This window comes from Panthera onca, chromosome B1, assembly GCF_046562875.1.
Source record: "Panthera onca isolate mPanOnc1 chromosome B1, mPanOnc1 haplotype 2, whole genome shotgun sequence".
In the NCBI taxonomy this organism is placed as follows: domain Eukaryota; kingdom Metazoa; phylum Chordata; class Mammalia; order Carnivora; family Felidae; genus Panthera; species Panthera onca.
In genome coordinates, this window is record NC_138342.1 from 122,830,148 (window position 1) to 122,853,330 (window position 23,183).

Sequence of the window (23,183 nt, forward strand, 5' to 3'; positions counted from 1 at the left end):
TTTTCCACTTTGAACCCATCTGCCTCCTCTCTTTCAAGTCAATAAAGGTTTGTTTGAAGACAAGCAAAAAAAAGTCCACCTTTTTAATGTTGGCTTTCATCTTTCCAGTCAACCAAGAGTAGCAGCTGATGAGAAGAAAAAAACACTTACGATGAAACACCCTTTCTGAAATATAGGATATTGGATTCAAAATCAAATAATCTGGACTTTAATCCTTGCTCCGCTGTGAACTTACTATGTTGCATCTCTGGTTCTCAAACTCGTCATGGGTCCTCTGACATTCTGTTTCAATAATAAGGGTAGTTTCTTCCAGTTCTAATATTCTTATCTTATTGTTCCTGGAGTTAGATTTCTATCAAACAGGCAAGAAAGAGTACTTCAATCTCTTCAAAAGTGGTGTCACATGGGTAGAGAAAGGGACACACCTGCTTTTATCTCTTGAGATGGGTATTAATAGGGGCAAGCAAAAGTTCTATGACCAGAAAAAAAAAATCTTCCTGATTAGGACACCATTCATGTTCCCTTCCTTTCCCATTCATCATACATTGTCTTTAACTGAGCTTCTTGTACCTAGGGTTTCTTCCAGGAGAGTGTGAAAACAGCAGAAAACTCAAAACAACCCAGAAGGTAACGTCTTAGAGGCACTGTTTCATCATTAATCTTTGTTTTAAAACAGGTTCTGCCAAGAATCTTTGAAGGAAGGAGTTAGCATGCACTGAACCAGCGCTCCACATCAGAATGAGTGCTGCTCGTTTATTATTCACTCACCCAATCACAGCATTTAAAGAGAGATATTATACCTCTACCTTACAGAGGAAGAAAACTAAGGCACAAGGAAGTATAATAACTCATCCGAGGTCATTTACAAGTAATAAATGCTGAAAAAGAAATTTATACCCAATGTGCCTAATTCCAAAGCCTTTCCTCTTCAACATAGGAACTGTCTATACTGTGCTTTGCCTCTTAGAAAAAAATTAGCTTATTAATGGTATTTAAATTAAGCTTCATTTCTCAGGACTAACCACATACAGAGTCATGCTACTATAACAGTTTATTTAAACTATCAAGCACAAACTATTGGATTTGATGGGCATTGCCATAAATTCAAAATAAAGGAGAAAAGAATATTCTCATTTTACAAGTCTGAAAACCCATGCATGATGTATCAGCCTTGTGGAAGACCCAACTGATGTTTCCAAAGTCACCAAAGGGACTGGATTACACAGCAGACTAAGAAGATTTCACACGGGTCGTTCCTTTCAAATACGTCCCTACCTCACCCTGGCCTCAACTCCGAGAATTTCAAGAGGCAAAACAAGCAGGAAAGAGAAGCCTGGCTGGCAGGCAGTGGGTCAAAGGCATGCCCTGTAGAGTATAAGGGCCACCAAAGTGAAAAGCAAAGCACCACCCCTCATAGCTTTGTTTTCAGTCATGAGAGGCTTTTTGAAGTTCACTCTCTGGGATGAAAACACACCAAACACCTCTTCATCCCATCCCCCTCCCCCACATACACACACTGTTTATTTACTTCTCTCCCCCCTCCCATATCTGAAAAAAACAGGGGCCGTGAGGGGGGAGTAGCACGAGGAGCTTCCAGGTGTCCTGCTCCAAGGGATTAGAAGAGCTCAGGTTTCAACTCACCACCATCCCACCCATTTATTCATTCCTACTACAGCCATCACTCACCCTGACAGGCACCGCTTATGCCTTTGGTTGTCTTCATGGGAGGTGTTTATAAATAAGGGCACCTGTCTATGAAAGCCAGATATTCACAGGAGCAGCCAAGGAGACAATAGATTACACATTTGGGGAGTTTCTATGCCTGAACTTTCCCAACAGCTGTATCCGCATTATATAGGCTTTTGTGAGGTTTTGCATTGCAGGAGAGAGAAAGAAACAGGTTCCTTGTCTTCATACAGGAAACACATCTGTAAACCTGTCACATTCTACAGCAAGTGAACCAAAGGTAAACATTTAATAGTACTTGGAACTCTACCCCTTCTCTGTTAGGGAAGGTTAAAACATGTTGGTTAAATGAAAAGTTGGGCTGAAACTAGATTCTTCTCCAAACACAAAAGAAGGTTGTAATTTCAAGCATTTTCCTCCTTGGACTTAATCATGAATATTAAGTATTGGTACCCAAGTGCCAGAGTAACAAACTAAAGTGAAGACCACCCATCAACTTAATTCCAAAGGCTTATTTCATGTAACTCAAGCTCCAGTTATCTGAGAGTGAGTGATGCTATTCACAACTGCCCATAACAAAAGCCAAAGGGCTTATGGCAATTTGACCTTTTCATTTTTCACCACTTTATTTTCAGAAAGCTGGGAAAATATTTTTCCCTTGTATTTGATGACATGATTTCTAGAGTATCTTGACTAATTTCTCAATTAGCCAGGATCACCCCAAATGCCACTCACCTTAAATTATGGGCCAAAGGAGCCATTATTCGTAATGAAATTTAAGCAAAACATAATTTGATCCCAATAATCCACAAAATACTAATTCACAGAAGCAACTGACTTTCTCTTATACATTTGTAGTATTTTCCACATCTTAAATATCATACCTTTTATTTCTTGTTATGTATTTTCAGGCCCAAACACTCCAACCTCCTCCCTTGACATTTTAGATGGAAATGAAAGATTATCTCCTTTGTCATTTCAGAGTCCATGGCGCACTCTTCTTCCCTCCTGAAAACAAGAAACCACAGATGTTGCAGTCACGGATCTGTGATTAAAATAATTTCTGCAACTGAGACATCATGCCAAAAGCAAAAGCACATTCTTAATGCATTGTTTGTCTGGAAAAATAAACTGCATTACAGGAGGAATGTAAAGCAAGGTAATCATAGAAACCCAGAGGCATAATCCAGTTAAACTTTCTGACCTGCATCAAATGTTGACAATTCTAACTTCTCTGTTCCAAGAGAACTTTCTGGGTCACACTTGCAACATTGCTTAAAAGTCCTGCCACCTAGTGGAAGAAGTAAATAAACTAGACCTTAGGTAACCAGCTAGATGGAAAGACCTTGAGAAAAATACCTTGTCTATCAACAAGACTTCTCTTGAAAAATCATATTGGGTTAGTCTTAGACCTGATTTTCATAAAGTATCAAGATTCATCGAAATGGGTTGTTTTGCTCTTCCTTGTTCAGTGCATCACATTCAAGATAGGAAAGACTTGATATCAAGCCCTCAGAACCATGGGTGGAATCTACAAATAGCCAAGGTAATCATTCTGTTAATCTGCTTTGGTTGACAGTTTTCAAAATGGATTCCACAGAATTAAGAAATCAACCAAATCCATTCCAGCTTTGCCTGGTGGAGGGCACTCAACTAGGCACTTAATCCTCCAAAAGCTCAGCAGGAGGACTCTTTATAAAAAGGATTTCTTTAGTTGGCTAAGGGAAAATATCCTGCCTGAACAGGAAGGTAGATCATTAGTGGCTGGACCTCACAGATAGCCACTAAGTTTCTGAGAAAACTTCCTGATGAGTCATGCTGGGAAGGAACTCTCTAAAAGGGCTTTGAGCAAAGTACTATTCTTGAGTAAGATCGACAATACATGCTTGGCCCAAATGATATCAACAGATGTGTTATGACAGCAATCAGTTCCTCAGTGACTTGAAGGAGAGCACTTGCCTCCCTGCCTACCTGGCCAAAGAAACAAGAGAGTCTGTGATGGGCAAGATCAGAAATAGTGTGGGATTATGGTACATTGCAAATTGACATGTTTCTATGGTGCAAGGCCACTAAATACACTTGCTGTGTGCCAAGGCCTATTTTGGATTCTTCTTGTCCATGATTAAATACAACTGCTATTATGCCTATAGAAGCCTGCTAGTTCTCTCTAAAAGTCCAGGGCCATTCTGAAATAACATTTGCTTCTGGTAAGAAAATTATAATTCCAGACTCCATTAGTTGTATCTTCACTTCCATCCTCTATCTCTGGGATAAATGATCTACTCGCAAACACTTGTGGATAAATGATCTACCAGTGAAAACTTGTGAGGTTTAAATTAATATGTATAAAACACTTTGGAAGGAGTTATGAAAGACAATCCTACCACTCAATATTCAAGAATTATGTTCTGTGCCTTTATCTAAACTTTCCATTATTTGTTCAGTTTTTTAAACAAACACCATTGTTTACAGACTTAGATTTGATTTCACAAAGAATTTATTTCATAACTGAAGACTGAAGTGCTTTTCATAATTTAATTATTAGTATTGCTACATTCAGGAAGGGTTTTTCCATCACTCTTATAAAAAAGAATTTTTTTTCAGTTTTAGAAACAAGAGAACCTATAGAACTGGCTCAAAATAAAAGAACTACAGTATTTCCAAAGAATGCAAAATATTTTTTGTAACAAGGACTAATTATTGTTTTATCATTTTATGTTATCTCTGAAGATTTCGTAGCCATCCATATGGTTACATCATCTTCTTTCTGAATTAATTAAACAAGAAAAAAATAAATGAACCAGAGACCTGCCCTACAAAAATACTAAAGAGAGACTTTCTAGGTGAAATTAAAGGACACTAGACAGCAACTCAGATCTACATAAAGAAAAATGAAAGTCGGTAAAGGTAAATACATGGGTAATAATAAAAGAGAATAAATGAAATTTTGTTTAGAACTTATCTTTTTCCCTCCTATCTCAAAGATAATTGCACCTAACAACAGAGCACCAAAATACATGAAGCAACAACTGACAAACTTGAAGGAGAAATAGACAATTCAACAATAATAGTGGAGACTTCAAATACTCTACTTTTAATAATAGATAGAACAAGAGACCAAAAACTCCACAATTAAATAGAAGACTTGAAAACCATTCTAAGCTAACTATACCTAAAATCTCTAGTTAAGAATGGGAGAATGCACATTCTTCTCAAATGCATGTGAGATATTTTCCAGGTTAGATCATATGCTTTTACTGATACATAAAACAAATACCAATAAATTTAAAAGGACTGAAATTGTACCATGGTCATATGTTCTCTGACCACAATAGAATAAAATTGGAAATCAATAACAGAAGGAAATTTGAAACCGGCAGAAATATGTGAAAATTACACAACACCTTCTTAAAAAGCAATTCTTCAAAGAAGAAATACAGGAAAATCAGGAAATGCTTAAAGATGAATAAACCTAAAACACAACATACCATGACTGATGAGATGCAGTTATAGCAGTACTTAGAGGGACATTTATAGCTGTAAAATGCCTATATTAAGAAAGAAGGCCTCAAACTAATAACCTATCCTTTCATCTTAGGAGGGTAAAACTAAACCCAAAGAAAGTTTCCTTTTTTGATGAAATTAACAAACTGACTTTGAAATTCATATGGAAATGTAAAGGACTCATGATAGCCAAAAAATCTTACAGAAGAACAGAGGTGGAGAACTCACTCTTCCCAACTCAAATTTACTATAAAGCTATAGTAATCAAGACTGTGTGGTACTAGCCTAAGGACAGACATATAAATCAATGGTATAGAATTGGGGATCCAGAAATAAACCTACACATCTATGGTCGATTTAGACAAGTGCCATGGTGCCAACACCATTTAATGGGAAAAAGAATAGTCTTTTGGACAAATGGTATCCAGAAGTGTTAAAGAATTCTTATAACTAAACAATAAAATTACACAAACAGCCCCATTAAAAATGGACAAAAGAGGGGCATCTGGGTGGCTCAGTTGGCCAAATATCTAACTTCGGCTCAGGTCATAATCTCGCGGTTCGTAAGTTAGAGCCCCACACTGGATTCCATGCTGACAGTGCAGAGCCTGCTTGTGATTCTCTCTCTCTTTCTCTGCTCCTCCCCTACTCTTGCTTTCTCTCTCAAAATAAATAAATAAACTTCAAAAAAAGCTGTAAGACCAGATCAAGCAAAAAATAGCCAACAGATTTAAATAGATATCTCACGAAAGAAAATATATAAGTGGCCAATAAGCACATAAAAAGATGCTTACCACAATTAGCCATTAGAGAAATGCAATTAAAAACCACAATAAGATACCACTTCATACTTACTTGAATGACTGTGATCAAAGACTGATAGTAACAAGTGTTGATGAGGATGTGAAGTATTATTGTTGGTGTGTGTGTAGTGATGCAGCCTCTGTGAGAAAAAGTTTGGCACTTCCTCAAAAAGTTAACCATAGAGTTTCACTCTTAGATATATACGCAGGAGATCTGGAGTATGTAAACACATAAACATGCACACAAATGTGCACAACATCACTATTAATAATAGCCCCCAAATGGAAATAACCCCAAATGTTCCTGGACTAATGAGAGGATAAATAAAATGTGGGATGTCCATTCAATGGAATATTATTCAGCCATAAAAATGTATGAAGTCTCAGGCTTGCACTGGATGGATGAGCCATGGAAACATTATGTTAAGTTAAAGCACCCAGACATAAAATATTACATATTGTATTATTTCATTTATATAAAACGTCCAGAATAGGCCACTCCATGGAGACAGAGGATAGTTTGGTGGATGCCAGGAGCTGAGAAAAGGAAGAAATGGCAAGTGACTTCTAATAGGGGAAATTTGGGGGGATGATGAAAATGTTCTGAAATTCAATTTTTTTTTTTAATGTTTACTTATTTTTGAGAGAGAGACAGCACTCATGCTCATGCAGGGGAGGGGCAGAGAGAGAGGGAGAGAGAGAATCCCAAGCAGTCTCCGTGCTGTCAGCACACAGCCCAACACAGGGCTTTATTTCATGAACATCCAGATCACGATCTGAGCCAAAATCAGGAATTAGACACTTTACCGACTGAGCCACCCAGGGGCCCCATAGATGGTGATGAATATTCACCCAACCTTGTGAATATACTATAGGCCATTGAACTGTACACTATAAATGATGAATTCCACAGTATGTGAATTGTATCTCAGTAAAAGAAGTTTTAAATTATATGTAACATAAAAAATAAAAAGATGAATTATTACTATCAAATCATTGCTCACACACACAATTTTCTAATGCCTTGTTCTTACAGTGTTGTTCATAGGTCGGCACGAAAGGTATCACCTGTGAGTTTAGTACCTGAAAAATCTCAGGCTTGCCTCAAATCTATTGAATCAGAATCTGCATTTTAACATGATTCCCCAGGTGATTCCTATGCACATTAAAATTTGAGAAGCACTACTCTAATCCAAGAGTTTTCATTCTCCCATTTTAGGGTGTATGTGAAAAAAATTAAGTGGTAAGTCCAAAAGACATTCTAATTTCCTTTGGGGAATTACATCTCACCCACTGTGTGCCACGTTAGTGATATGGTAAATTCAGATGCCCTGGATTGGCCTTCAGAAGTCAAAGGGATCCGGGAACATCCTTTCCGTTACTGCTGATCCCCCTCCTCCTCCCTGACTACTCTTTTCTCAACACGCCCAACCTGACCCCACCCAAGGATGAGTTGGTATAGGATCAACCTTATCAGACTCCCTCTTCTGAAACTTGGAATATCGAGGGGAATGACTCAAAGAGAGAGGAAACAGCTGGGGTTCTGTCTTTCTAGGAGCACCCTCTAATGGCTTCATGTTGCTTTTTCCAAACTTGTCTCCCCATCAGTTTGGTGAACTCCTGAGGAGCTTTCACATAAATGTCCCTTTGTTTTGTTTTGTTTATGTTAGTCAGAGCTAGATTTTGTTGCTTGCAAAGAATCGTTTGACACACCACCCTTTAATACTATAACAACTAGCTGGAATACACATATAGTTCTAATGCTTTATTCGCACAGTGTGGATTCATGATCATGGCTATCATATTACTAAGTATTATATTTATTATTAATAGGTATAATTATGATTGTAAATAACTAGCCAAAGATTAAAAGCTAGTAAGTGGCAAATGTCCATCAACTGATAAATGGATATAAAATGTGGTATGTGTATATACAGTAGAATATTACTCAGCCATAAAAAAGAATGAAATCCAGCTATTGGCAATGACATGGATGAAGTGAGAGAGTATAATGAAAATCAAAATAAGTCAGTCAGGAAAAGACAAATACCATATGACTTCACTCATATGTGACATTTAAGAAACAAAACAGTTGAACATAGAGGGATAAAAAAGAGAGAGAGAGAGAGAGAGACAAACCAAGAAACAGACTCTTAACTGTAGAGAAAAAAACTGACAATTACCAGAGGAGAGGTGTGGGGGGCAGGGGTGGAGCCCGGGGCAGGGCATGGGGAGGGGGAGGACATGGATTAAATAGGTGATGGGGATTGAGGATTGCGCTTGTTGTGATGAGCACCAGGTGTTGTATGGAAGTGTTGAAGCACTAAATTCTACACCTGAAACTAATATACTGTATGTTAACTAACTGGCATTTGATAAAAACTTGGAAGAAAATAAGTAAATAAGTAAGTAAATAAATAAAAGTAAGGAGGCAGCGGGCAGGAATAAGAGAGAGTGAGAAACTGGGGCTCTTCGCCAATGTTGAAGCTGTGGAAGCCAGGCCCTGACCCCAGAGCCCAGAACCTTACACTGCTGAATGACACCTCAGGACTGATCTGAGCTCCTGCTGGCAGAATATGCTCATACGCCAATGTCCACAGTGGTATTATTCACAATAGCCAAAACGTGGAAAGAATCCAACTGTCCATAGAAAAATAAACAGATGAACAAAATGTGGTATACACATACAATAGAATATTAGCCAGCCTGAAAAAGGAATGAAATTCTGACACACGGTACAACACAGATGACCCTGGAAAACATTATGCTAAGTGAAATAAGTCATATGCAAAACAAAAATATCGTATGATTCCACTTCTATGAGGAATATAGAAGAGGCAAATTCATGGAGCCAGAAAGTAGTACAGTGGTTTCCAAGGGCCAAGAAAAGGGACAAGGTGAGTTAGTATTTAATAGGCACAGAGTTTCTGGTGGGGGTGATGAAAAAGTTCTGGAAATGAAGAGTGGTGATGGTTGCACACCATCATCACCATCAGTGATGAAGGAACTTAATGACACTTAAAAATGGATAAAATGGTACTATGGACTGAATATTTGTGTCCTCCCAAAAATTGTATGTTGAAGCCCTAATTGCCAATGTGATAGTATTTGGAGGTGAGATATTTGGGAATTATTTAAGCCATGAGTGTTGAGCCTTCATGAATGGGGTTAGTGGCCCTATAGAAAGAGACACAAGAAAGGTCTTTTGCTCTCTTTTGGCCACGTGAGTATAGTGCAAGAAGGTGGCCATCTGGAGAGCAGGAAGAAGCCCTTCATCCAAACCTGGCCATGCTGGCACCCTGGTCTCAAACTTCCCAGTTTCCAGAACAGTGGAAATATATTTGTCTTGTTTAAGCCACTCAGTCTATGGTATTCTAGCTCAGCAGCCTGAGCTAACTGAACAAAAGTATATCTTACGTCAAGTATATTTTACCGTAACTTAAAGCAAAACTATTAGTATCCTAAAATGTTAAAATCTGAAAAAGAAAAGTGAAAGTATGTATATATATATATATATATATATATATATATATATATATATATATATATTGAGGCCCGTGTCGGGCTCTGTGCTGACAGCACAGAGCCTGGAGCTTGCTTCAGATTCTGTGTCTCCTCCCTCTGCCCCTCCCTCGCTCTCTCTCTCTCCCTCTCAAAAATAGATAAACATTAAAAAATAAAAAAAGATGAGCCTCTTCTAGTTTGAAGTAACAAAAACCCCAATCAAATAATTTTAGCAAACAAAGGGAATTGATGGACTCATGTAACTATGATGCCCAAGCTTAAGCCCGGATCCTGGGGCATATCCTGTGTACCATCTCTTGATGAGTTTTCGGTATGATTATGTCAACCTCAGACCAGCTCTCCTGACCTGGAGCTACAGATAGCTACTGGTAGCTTCCACCTTCATCAGCTTTGCAGCTAGAAATCTCAGTGTAAAGAGGGAGCCTCTTTGCTGGCAAAAGTCCTGGAGAGAGCTCTGTGTTCTGGCTTGGGACTTGTGAACCAAATACTATGGTTGTGGGGGTGAAATGACTTGATTGGCAGGCTCAGCAAGCCTAAGCCCCTGGCCTACCACTAGAGCAGTACCACCTGAATCACAGGCTTCCTCCAAAGAGACGCTAGCACACAGAAAGCCTATGTACAGTGCACTTCAGTGCCCTGTGCATATCCCCGTGAACCTCATTGTTCAATGGAAGCCTGAGTACTCACTATAGGCAGCTGAGACCCTCTGCCTAGGACTCTGGCTGCCTGAGCAGAATAGGGGAGGGCTACCAGGGAGGTGCAGCTTTCAAGCAATGACAAATGGATTTGATGCATAAATACTACACCTGCCTCATTTTTTTCTTTTGTTTTGTTTTTTTTCTTTTCTCCCACTATCTCCTGGGTTTACCTCTAGGACAGTACACATCATTCTCTTGCAATTACCACCCTTGCTCACCCATGTCCCCACTTACCTTCCAGTTCCTTAAAGGCAAGGGACTGGAGTAAGTAGCGTATAAAGAGATTTGTCCAAAGTCACAAGGGTAATAAGAGATGAAGGCGGGATTTGAAGTTGAAGTCAGCTTCAACAACTAAGTTTCATGACTGCTACCCCAAATCACCAATTTATCTCCTGAGAGCACTCTACCATCTCTGGGCCCTTACATCCCTTCCGGAAGTCCCAAATGCTCATGTAGGCTCTTTCACTGGGGGTTTCAGGCTCAGCTTTAGTGTTAATTTCGGTGGGCTCATTGGGCCTGGTATGTCTTCTACAAGATAGACTCCCAGCTGTGGGCAGGTAACAGCCTGAGGTCCCCTTGCTAGTGCATAGAAGACTGATAACCCTTGATTCATCCCTGGTGCCTTTAGCTGGGACATGTCACCCATGCTTCCATGAGACACTGAAAATAATTAACACACTCTGGGAAGATGACTCTGATGGGAGTCTTTCATGTGAGTGAGCACCTTCTGAACACTTCTTCCCAGCCAGGAAATATGGACAGGTGGCTTGGATATTTTGGTTGATGAGACTATATTTTTTTCTTTTTAAAGATTATGTTGGAGTGAATTGATTCAGTATTAACCTCTTGTAAGGGGAGATAGAAAACAAATTGTAATTGGGTAAAAACATGGTTATCATAGGCACCCCAAAAGAACCTGTTACCACTGAGCTGTGGAGGGCCAGGTTTTCAGAGCACTCCAGCCGTCTACCAGGGTAATAACAGCCATCTTAATGATGATGATATTGATGGTGAGCAACCATTGTTTATGCTGTAGTGGGCATGGGGCTAGGCTAGTCATGGATGTCATGACTTAATTTTTTTCATCATGAGAAGTGTATTCTTTAATCCCCTATTTCACCTCCCCCATCCACCTCCCCTCTGGTAACCATCAGTTTGTTCTCTGTAGTTAAGAGTCTGTTTCTTAGTTTTTCTATCTCTCTTTTATTCCTTTGTTCTTTTTTTGTTGTTGTTTCTTAAATTCCACAACTGGGTGAAATCATACAGTATTTGTCTTTCTCTGACTGACTTAATTTACTTAGCATAATACTCTCTAACTCCATCCATATTGTTGCACATGGCAATATTTCATTCCTTTTTTAAGGCTGAATAATATTCCATTGTATGTATACACCACCTCTATCCATTCATCTATTGATAGACACTTGGGCTGCTTCCACAGTTTGGCTATTGTAAATAACGCTGCAATAAACACAAGGGTGCATATAATCCTTTGAATTAATATTTTTGTATTTTGGGGAAAATACTCAGTAGTGCAATTACTGGATTGTAGGTTAGTTATTTTTATTTAAAAAAATTGTTTTTAAGTTTTTTTTAATGTTTATTTATTTTTGACAGAGAGAGAGACAGAGCATGAGCTGGGGAGGGACACAGAGAGAGGGGGACACAGAATCCGAAGCAGGCTCCAGGCTCTGAGCTGTCAGCACAGAGCCCGACGCAGGGCTCGAACTCACAGACTGCAAGATCATGACCTGAGCCGAAGTCAGATGTTCAACCGACTGAGCCACTCAGGTGCCCCTATTTAAAAATTTTTTTTAACATTTATTCATTTTTGAGAGATGGAGACAGAGTGTGAGTGGGGGAGGGGCAGGGAGAGAGGGAAACACAGAATCTGAAGCAGGTTCCAGGCTCTGAGCCATCAGCACAGAGCCTGACGCGGCTCCATACCATGAGTATGGAATGTCTTTCCACTTCTTTGCATTGTCTTGAATTTCTTTCATCACGGTAGTTTAGTTTTCAGAGTATAGGTCTTTCATCTCTTTGGTTAAGTTTTTTACTAGATATTTTATTGTTTGCACCTGCCTCACTCTTTAAGAGCAACAGTTCTGAGGCATGTTCTATACTCTCTTCCAGAGGTCTTCAGTGGGATTGAGCCCCAGTTGCCTATGACGGCAGCCTGCTTTTTAACCCAAATTTTTCTGTTTTACTTCTCTACTTCTTGAGCATGATTTCCTGCTGTCATTTCCGAATAGCGAATATACTCCAATCCCAGTCTGTGGGGCTGAGTCTATGAAAATTCAAATTAAGACAACGTTTGTATCATGGAGGGTGAATTCATACTATGTCCATTTTATGTTAGGAAAATTTGTAGAGGCTATTTGGTATTATCTCTTCATTTTATTTACAACACTCAGTATTTGTTTAATACTCCACTTAAACATAAAGAAAATATTTGTTTATCCAGAAAAATATATCAAATTCTATGTGGATATATTCATTTTCTAGGGCTGCCATAACAAAGTATCACAAACTGGGTGGCTTAAACAACAGAGGTTTATTATCTCACGGTTCTGGAGGCTAGAAGTCCAAGATTAAGGTCTTGGCAGAGCTGGTTTCTTCTGAGGCCTCTCTCCTTAGGTAGTAAATGGCTGTCTTCTCCATGTATCTTCATATGGTCTTGCTTATGTGTGTGTCTGTATCCGAATCTTGTCTTCCTATAAGAACACCAGTCATATTAGGGCCTACCCTAATGTCCTTATTTTAATTTAATTACTTCTTTAATTACTTGATTACTTCTCTAAATCCTGTCACATTCTGAGATACTGGGGGTTACAACTTTAATATATGAAGTTAGGGGGCATTCAACCCATAACAGGAGGTATCTGTGTACTGTGTCATTTTTGCCTTTACAGGCAAATGCTTTATGAATAGATGATTTCCTTATCGTCTTCCTCTCCACGGATTAGTATAATATGCACTACAAAATAGTATCTTTTCTTTAAACTTTAAGGTTTAGCATTACAAAGTGGACCAAAAGAACTAAAGGGAAGAGATATTGAAAGCAAAGCACCAAAATACTACCGCAGGAAAAAATCTGTTAGCTTCCTGAATAACACGACTGGGTTCTTGACAAATAGTCCCATCACAATCCCAGCAGTGAAAGGCACTCTGTCCTGGTTTTGAGTCTCCATAAGAATCACTAGCCAGAAGCTCTGGCGGTCTGTACCTCATCATCCCTGGAGATTTGATATGACAGATTCACTTTGTATCTTAAGATTGTAGCACACACTCATTCCTCTGTGACTTAAATGATGACATTGAGGTCCAGCAGATAATAGCATGATTTATGGCCAGCAGTGCCAATGTGGCTATTATTCAGTGTTACATTATACACTTAGAAATACACTAATGCCACATCACAAGCCAGTGTCATCTTGATGATATTGTGACCCAGGACTCAAGAAAGTATTTCATTAAGGAGACAGGTGGAATGTGAGACATAAATGCAGTGATCAAAGAGGCAATGAAATTTGTTTACTGCTGCCTCATATGTGACCTATCAGTTACAAAGACCATCTCCACTCAACCCTGCACCGTTTTGTATTTTGCCACAGCAGTGCCATCTTTCCTTACCCCTGGAATTTCTGACTCTTCTGGGCTTCATTTCTGCACATATTTCATAGCTCACAAAGCATGCTTAAATATAGATAGATATCTCTTGGTCAGAAAGTCAACCCAAATTTGCTTGCTTTCGAATGCATGTCACCAGGCCACAGGGATTTTGTTTTGTTTTCTTTATAATAGAACTTTCTCTAGGCTCCTGATGTTTCCAGATCTGTGGCGATCTGGGTCCTGTTTTCTCTTCCCCAGATGCACTTTCAGTTGTTGCCTTTTTTCAATCAATTTCCAGATGTCGTTGCTTATTCATTTTATTTCCAGCACATTTTATCCTTTCCTGAACTTTTGCATAATTCTCTTCTATGACACTTTCCTACTCCTCCTCCATGCCATTCAGATGAATTCCAGAAACCTGCTGCAATTACACCAAATTTAGTTGGCTTTTCCATGCACCAAATGAGTCTGCCCTAGGTTGGAAAGTGAAAGGAATGACTGGTCTGCAGGAGGAACCCTTTTGAATGAGCTCCCAGCTGATAGACAAATGTTGCTTAGGTCCAAGGTCCAGGCTGACTATTGTGTAAAAGACTCTATAGAGAGGAAGAATGGTCACTGGGGCCCTGAAGTCCAAACCACAGTTTGTTTTAGAACTTTTTAAAAAAATAATCTCTTTGTGCAAATATCAATCCAGTAAGCCAGAAATCTTTTTTAAATTACCTTGAGCAATACAAAAATTGTAAAGAGGTCTTGACTTTCTGTAATACTTCCTGCATTTGGCACTATTTGGAAATAAGATCTTTCAAATAAATTAATTCTTTAGACAGTTGAAACATGTCTGAAAGCCCCAAAGTGTTGCAAATATTAACCACTTTTACATAAATCTTTCTAGAATGCATTATATTTTAGGGCACACTGATCATAATCTAATGTTTTCCTAATGATTCAGGGTCAAGGCTATGACTATCAGTAGCCATTCCCTGAGGTCTATGAGATGTTAGTCTGCTTTCCTTTACACCAAGATTTCTCAACTTACTGTCATTTGGGTCTAGAAAATCCTTTGACGTGGGAGTATAGCCTGTGCATTTTGGACGTTTAGCAGCATCCCTGGCTTGTACCCACTAGGTCACAGTAGCACCACATCTTCAGTGGTGATAGCCAATAATGTCTAAAAACAACTACGTACACCATCATCACATATTCTCAACATTGTATAGGAAGCCCTATTCAATACAATAGAAAAGAAAAAGACAAAGAAAAAGAAGGGAAAGATAAAAATATTGGAAAACAGAAAAAGCACTATCTTTATTTGCAGAAGACATGTCTATGTAAATAAAAAATTCAAAATGATCTGCAAACTATTAGAATTAATAAGTGATTTTAGAGTGTCACTAAAAACAAAATCAATATACAAAGTGTAACTGTGTTTCTATGACCTAAGGAAAAAACAACTGGAAATTGAAATTTTACCTATTTACTTACTTACTTTTTTTTTGATGTTTTATTTATGTATTTATTTATTTATTTTTAAAAGCTTTTTTTTAATGTTTATTTTTGAGACAGAGAGAGAGACAGAGCATGAGCAGGGGAGGGACAGAGAGAGGGAGACACAGAATCCGAAGCAGGCTCCAGGCTCTGGGCTGTCAGCACAGACCCTGACATGGGACTCAAACTCACAAACTATGAGATCATGACCTGAACCGAAGTTGGACACTTAACCAACTGAGCCACTCAGGCACCCCTAAATTTTAAAAAATACTGTATACAATATCATAAAAAATAAAATAACTAGAAATGAACCTAACAAAAGATGTATATGACCACTATACTGAAACTATGAAATATTAAAGAGACAGTAAAGAAGACCTAAATAAGTCAAGACATGGAACATATTAATGGATTGGAGGAATTAAACATTAAGATTTAATTAAGATTAAGAATTTAAGATTAAGATTAAGATTTGGGGGTGCCTGGGTGGCTCAGTTGGTTAAGCATCTGACTTCAGCTCAGGTCATGATCTTGCAGTCCATGAGTTCGAGCCCCGTGTTGGGCTCTGTGCTGACAGCTCAGAACCTGGAGCCTGCTTCTGATTCTGTGTCTCCCTCTCTCTCTGCCCCTCCCCCACTCATACTCTCTCTCTCTCTCTCTCTCTCTCTCTCTCTCTCTCTCTTTCTCTCTCTCTCTCAAAAATAAAGATTAAAAAAAATTTTTTTTAAAAAGATTAAGATTTGATTTTCCTCAAACTTATCTATAGATCCAGTGAAATTGAAAGCTAAATACCAGGGAGGGGAAAAAATTATATGGAAATTTAAAGAACTTAGAAAGACAAATGTTGAAATAGAACAAATTTGGAGAAACAATACCACCAGATGGCAAGACGTATTATAAAGCTAGAGTAATTTAGAGAGTGTGATATTGGACCAATGGAATGGAAAAAAGAATCGCATTTAAACCAACACATGAATACAATCAAATTTGTAGAATATGGACTAAATATAAATCCAACGAAAAAAATTGCCACTGAAATTCTGTAATGAAAAAAATGATAATTTTTAGTAAATGGTATTGGAACTATTTGATATCCATATGGAGAAAACGAACCTTGAGGCCTACCTCCTACCATACAAAAAAACCAATTTGAGTTCATCATAGACATAAATATAAAAAGAAGAAAACATATAAAAAATGCTTTTGAAAAAATATACATGACCTCAGGCAGAAAAATACTTCTTAAGCAGGATGCAAAGGCACTAACCATAAAAGAAAATACTATTAAATTGGATTTTATTTAATCCTAAGAATTTATGTTCATCGAAAGACAAGAATAAGAAAGTGAAAAGACAGGTCAGAGAGTAGGAGAATATATCTATAGCACAAAAATCCAACAAGGACTCACATACGGAATATATCTTTTAAAAACTGTTTTAAACTGAGTAAAAGAAATGACCAGATATGTTGTAAAAGAAGACATACAAATAACCAATGAACATATGGAAATGGGCCCCAAGTTACTACTCATCAGGGAAAGTCATTTTAAGCCACAAAGAGATACCATCACATGTCAGCAGAATGAAAAAAGCTGAAAAGACTGACAATTTTACTAAGAGTTGACAAGAATGTCTGGCAACTGGATTGCTGGTAGAAGTGTAAATTGGCACAACTCCTTTGGAAAACTGTTTAGCAGTGACTCCTAAAGTTAACTATCTACCCACTCCACCACTCAGCAATTACACTTCTACGTATATACCCAAAAGAAAAAAATAGTTATCCCTAGTTAGGGTCACCTGGGTGGCGCCATTGGTTAAGCGTCCAACTCTTAATGTCAGATCAGGTCATGATCTCATGGTCTGTGGGTTCAAGCACCATGCCGGGCTCTGTGCTGACAGTGCAGAACCTGTTTGGGATTCTCTCTCTCTCTCTCTGTCCCTCCCCCACTTGCATTCTCTCTCTCTCAAAATAAATAAATATTTTAAAAAATAGTTATGCTAAGTTGCAGGCATATCTATTCTATTCAATGTCCTTAATGGACAATGGAGGATGAGGCTTTGACTATCTTTTCTCCCCCATGTCAAACACAAGCACACACACTTTCTATCCTTAATACAGTTTCTATATCATAGAGCTTAAAAATATCATGAGGCCTCAAATGGAAAAACCCAACAGACTGCCAAGCAGAAACAAGTGTTTTAAAACCTATACTTTTGAGTACAGTCTCTAAAACTCCAGGACATCAAAGATAATTAGACAATCCTATAAGCTACCTTAAAAATGGGCCATCTAGAACAGAAGGAGAATCAAATTTATATCAGGCATTTTAAAAGCAACATAGGTGACTGTTTTTAAAAAGGAGTGATACCTTTCAAGATCTAGAGGGATATAACTTTGACCATAAATTCTATATTCAGACAAACTATCATCCAACAGTAAAGAAAAAATATGATCAGATATGTAAAGATCCTCTTGTATACCAGCTGTAAAGTACATGTAAATAATTCTCCCTGGAGTTGCTCAGTGCACAGCTTGTGAAGTGTGTCTGGAAACCCTGATCCACAGATTCTTGAAAGTTCCCTAAATTCAAGAGTAACCATCAGAAGAATGGACATTTTCTCAACCAATATAGTAAAATTACACAATGACCAAAAAAACAAACAAACAAACAAAAAAAACCCAAAAAAACCAAAAACACCTTAATTGCTCCAAAAGAAAGGAAGAATAAAATAATGTTTAAATGTGTAGAAAATAAAATATCATGGAACTGTTAGGAGAATTATCCTCCCATTGTAAATAATTAGAAAACTGGACAAAGTAAATGAAACAACTCTTTTCAGACATTGGACAATAGGCAGCATTGACCTGTGATCCCCGAGAATGAAGCAAACAAGATGAGCCCTATGATTTTCTTGGCTTTCCGCCAGGTAGCAGTTTCTAGGCAGCTCAAGGAGGGAATTATACATAGCCCAGTATCCTCATTGAGTTGAGAAGACAGAAATTGAAATTCAGAGAAGTCAAAATGACATTTATGGAGCAGAGTGCCAGAGATGAGAAAACTGTAAAGAGACAACTATAAAGATCTGCAAAGGAGTCCTCTTTTGGCAGAGTGATGATCTACACAACCATAGAATAAAACTCTGTGAGGTTGGGAATAGGGTGAACCATTCCCGTAATGGGGCTATGAACAGTTCACCAGTCAGAGTGGAGAAACTTCATAATACGCAGAGCATTCTGTGGAGATGGCAAAAAAGTCAGACTCTAGAGTGGGGCTAACCTAGCCCAAGGGTAAAGATTGTTTTAAACCCACAGGAGCAAAGTTTAAAAGAATCAAAAGGTTGAAACGGATCTGCATAATTTGATCTTGCTAGAACAAAATACAATGAAAGAACAAAATCAGGAGTGTGGAATCCAATGAGAAATCAGAAATAATCAGGCATCTAAAGAAGCGTAAGAGGGGCGCCTGGGTGGCTCAGTCGGTTAAGCCTCCGACTTTGGCTCAGGTCATGATCTCACAGTCCGTGAGTTTGTCTGTGCTGACAGCTCAGAGCCTGGAGCCTGCTTCCATTTCTGTGTCTCCCTCTCTCTCTGCACCTCCCCCACTCACACTCTGTCTCTCTCTCTCTCAAAAATAAATAAACATTAAAAAACAATTTAAAGAAGCATAAGAATGTCACATAACCACGATAAAAATCCATTTATAGAAAAGAACAGGAAATGATGAGTATGATAAATTTTCAGACAATGACTTTAAAATACCAATAATTAATATTACATACTCAAATATTTAAAGGAAAAAAATGAACATAATGAGAAGAATTAAAGATATAAAAATTACCTAAATGGAGTTTTAAAGGATAAAAAAAATACAAAGGATGGGATTAACAGAAGAAAAAATTAGTGAACATAAAGGTATAGCAAGAGAAAATATCCAAAGAATAAAGAACACACAAAGAAAAATAGGATTGTCAAAAAAATGAATAAAACCCTAGTGACCTGTAGGACAGTAAACAGACTAATATGCCAATAATTAGAGTATCAGTAGGAAAAAATACGGGGGCATGGAAAGACAGAGAAAATATCTGAAGAACTACTGGATGAATATTTTCTAAATTTAATGAAAATTATAAACATAAAAGTCCAAGAAACTGAACAAACATCAAGTAAAATAAACATAGGGAAAAACCACACCAACTACCTTATAATGGTATTATTGAAAAACAGTCATGACAAATTTTTAAATAAGCCAGAAAAATAGACATATTACAGAGAAAGCTATAAAAATTGGAAAAGATTTTTGTCAGAAACTATAAAACTAGAAAATAGTGAAATGACATATATAAAGTACTATCAAAATCAAAAACATCAATGTAGAATTCTACAGCCAGCCAAAACATATTTCAAAAATGGAGGTAAAATACTTTGCAGACAAATCATAGCTTAGAAAATACATCACCAGCACACATGCACTAGAAGAAAAGATGTTCTTCAAACAGAAAAAGATACCTGATAGAAATGTGTAACTGCACGAAGGAGTAATCAGCATCAGAAATGGTAAATATGTAAGTAAATATGAAAGATACTTTCTTTGATTTTCTATTTCTTTAGAAGATCATTGACTTCATGGGGCACCTGGGTAGCTTAGTCGGTTGAGCGTCAAACTTGATTTCGGCTCAGGTCATGATCTCACGGTTTGTGGATCAAGCCCAGTGTCGACCTCCACATTGATAGGATGGAACCTGCTTCAGATTCTTTCTCACCCTCTCTCTCTCTCTGCCCCTCCCTGCTTATGCTCCTCTCTCTGTCTCTGTCAAAATAAATAAATAAACTTTTCTAAGATGATTGACCTCTTTTTTTTTTAACGTTTATTTATCTATTTTTGAGATAGTGAGCAGGAGAGGGGCAGAGAGAGAGGGAGACAGAATCCCAAACAGGGTCCGTGCTGTCTGCACAGAGCCCGATATAGGGCTTGAAATCATGAATCACAAGATCATGACCTGAGCCAAAATCAAGAGTCAGACGCTTAACCGAATGAGCCACCCAGGTGCTCTGAAGATCACTGACTTCTTACAGCAAAAATAGAAACAGTGATATAGGGACTATTATCTCCATTTTATAGATGAGAAAACTGAAACAGAGTGGTTAAGTAATTCGCCCAAAGTGGAAGAACTTACATTTGAATCCAGATAATCTTTGCATTAAGCCTCTATGTTATAAAGTATAATGTGCAATGTAGACTACAATATATATTATACAATATAATATTATATAATATGTAATTATTATACAATTATTATTTATACTGTATGTTACATATAGTGTATTGGAATATATTCAAGTATATATAAACATTCCAATATACTATTGGAAATATAGTAATATTATTATATATTATCTAATAGTTCATTGTTAAATATAACAATGGTCATAACTGATAAAAAGGAAAAGGATATGAGATTGAAAGTGCTGATCTTAGTTTTATCTATAATGTCTTAATGTTTTTAACTTTATTTAATTCCAGTATAGTTATACAGTGTTATATTAGTTTCAGGTATATAATATAGTGACGCAACACTTCCATACAACAACTGGTGCTCATCACAATAAGTGCACCCTTTAATCCCCATCGCCTATTTCACCCATCCCCCACTCCTCTCCCCTCTGATACCCACCAATTTGTTCTCTCTAGTTAAGAGTCTGTTTCTTGGTTTGTCTCTCTCTCTCTTTAATTTTCCTTTGCTCATTTCTTTTGTTTCTTAAATTCCACATGAGTGAAATCATATAGCATTTGTATTTCTCTGACTGACTTACTTCACTTAGCACAACACTAACTCCAATCATGTTGCAAATGGCAAGATTTCATTCTTTTTATGGCTGAATAATACATATATATGTATATATACACACATATATATATATATATATATATATATACACCACAACTTCATTATCCATTCCTCTATTGATGGATACTGGGCTGCTTCCATAATTTGGCTATTGTAAATAATGTTGCAATAAACATAGGGGTGTATGTATCCCTTTGAATTAGTGTTTTTGTAGTTTGGGGGTAAATACCAAGTAATGCAATTGCCAGATCGTAGGGTAGTTCTATTTTTAACTTTTTGAGGAAACTCTATACTGTTTTCCATAATGTCTTAATTTTTATAAAAATGAATGTATCCAGGTAATACTTATGTAATCCAAAGATTTTTAAAATGTAGGTAGAGCACACACATAGAAGAAAAGTTTATGTACCAATAATGAGTAGAAAGAACAGAATACAATAGAAAGAAAAGATTAGCATCAATAATAAATTCTTAGCTTGATAGCATTTCCACAAAATGAATGATTTAATATATTTTAAGTACACGTGATCATGTGCAAAAAATGAAAATATTTCTGTATGTGTCTTCTGGAGGAGCATGAGATCACCATTCTTACAATTAAACTTAAACCATAGAATAGATAACAGTAGCTAGCATTTTAATACTAGTCCACAGATGATTATGAGTTTGTGAATGCATTCTATCATTTAAACTATTTATGAAAGATGACAATTCATTCAATATTCAGAAAAACTGTAGAGAGCACCAGGCAATATTGTAAAAAATAGGAATATACTATTTAATAAGAAATACACATAGCTCCTGCCTTCATGGAACTTGTAGTCCAAGTAGAAGAAGAGACTTTAAATTACCATTTAACAGAATTAAATCAACCATGTAACAGAACAGAGTTCAGAAACAAACCCACACTTGTGTATGATGAAATTAATGCATTACAAGTATGGTCTTTTCAATAAACTGGATATGAAAAATATATTTATTTATTCATTTTTATAATTATATATTTCACACCATACACAAAAACTATTTTTATATGGGTAGTAGAACTAAATTTAAAACAATAGGCTTCTAGAAAAATGAAAACAGGAGAATATAGTCATGATTCTAGGGTAGGCAATACTTCTTTTAAATAAGCTACAAAAATCCACAAAGAAAAATATTGATAAATTATACTTCATTAAAAACAAGAGCATCTGTTCTTAGAAGACACCCTCAGAAATCTTAAAGACAAGCCAAGGACTAGGAGATAACATGCAAGATATATTAAAAAATATACAAACACAAAACCCCTCACATATCAATAAGAAAAAAAAATGGTAGCCCAAAGACTTGAATAAGAATTTCACAAAACAGTACATACAAATGGCCAACAAAAGGATATTCAACTTCATTAGTCATTAGATGCAAATTATAAAACACAATAAAGATACCATTATGCACACACAAGAATGACTGAATAAAAAATACTGACAGTACCAAATGTTAGCAAGAATGTAAAGTCACTAAAATTTTCATACACTCCTCTTTTTTTAATTTTATTTTGAGAAAGAGAGAGAGCAAACACACGCACACAGAAGCCAGGGAGGGGCAGAGAGAAGGAGAGAGAGAATCCCAAGCAGGCTGTGAGGTGGGGCTCTATTCCAAACCACGAGACCAGGACCCAAGCCAAAACTTAGAGCTGGGACACCCAACCAACTGAGCCACCCAGGCACCCCAATTCTCATACATTTCTTGTGGGAGTTTAAATAAGTACAATGTCATTGGAAAATTGTTTGGCAATATCTATTAAAGCTAAACATATGTCTACCCTATGACCCTGCAATCCACTCCTACATATATGCAGAATAGAAATGTATAGATCTTCAAAAGCAAAAGACAAAAACAAAAATGGATATAAGGATATAAGAATATTAATCATAGCAGTAGCATTCATATCTGCTGAAAACTGGAAACACCCAAATGTCAGTAAACTAAAGAATAAATTGTGGTATACTCATTGAAAAGGATGGGAAAGGAAGATT

At 37.1% G+C, this 23,183-nt stretch overlaps 1 long non-coding RNA gene across 2 annotated transcripts in view; it reads right to left on the reverse strand.

The window, feature by feature from the left end:
- Positions 1-2,511: 2,511 nt before the first annotated feature.
- LOC144616028 (uncharacterized) overlaps positions 2,512-23,183 on the reverse strand; it is a 116,107-nt gene continuing 95,435 nt past the window's right edge. For both annotated transcript variants that reach the window (XR_013554882.1, XR_013554881.1), the window contains exon 4: positions 2,512-2,694. This is a non-coding gene — a long non-coding RNA (uncharacterized LOC144616028). The remainder of the gene's footprint in view (positions 2,695-23,183) is intronic.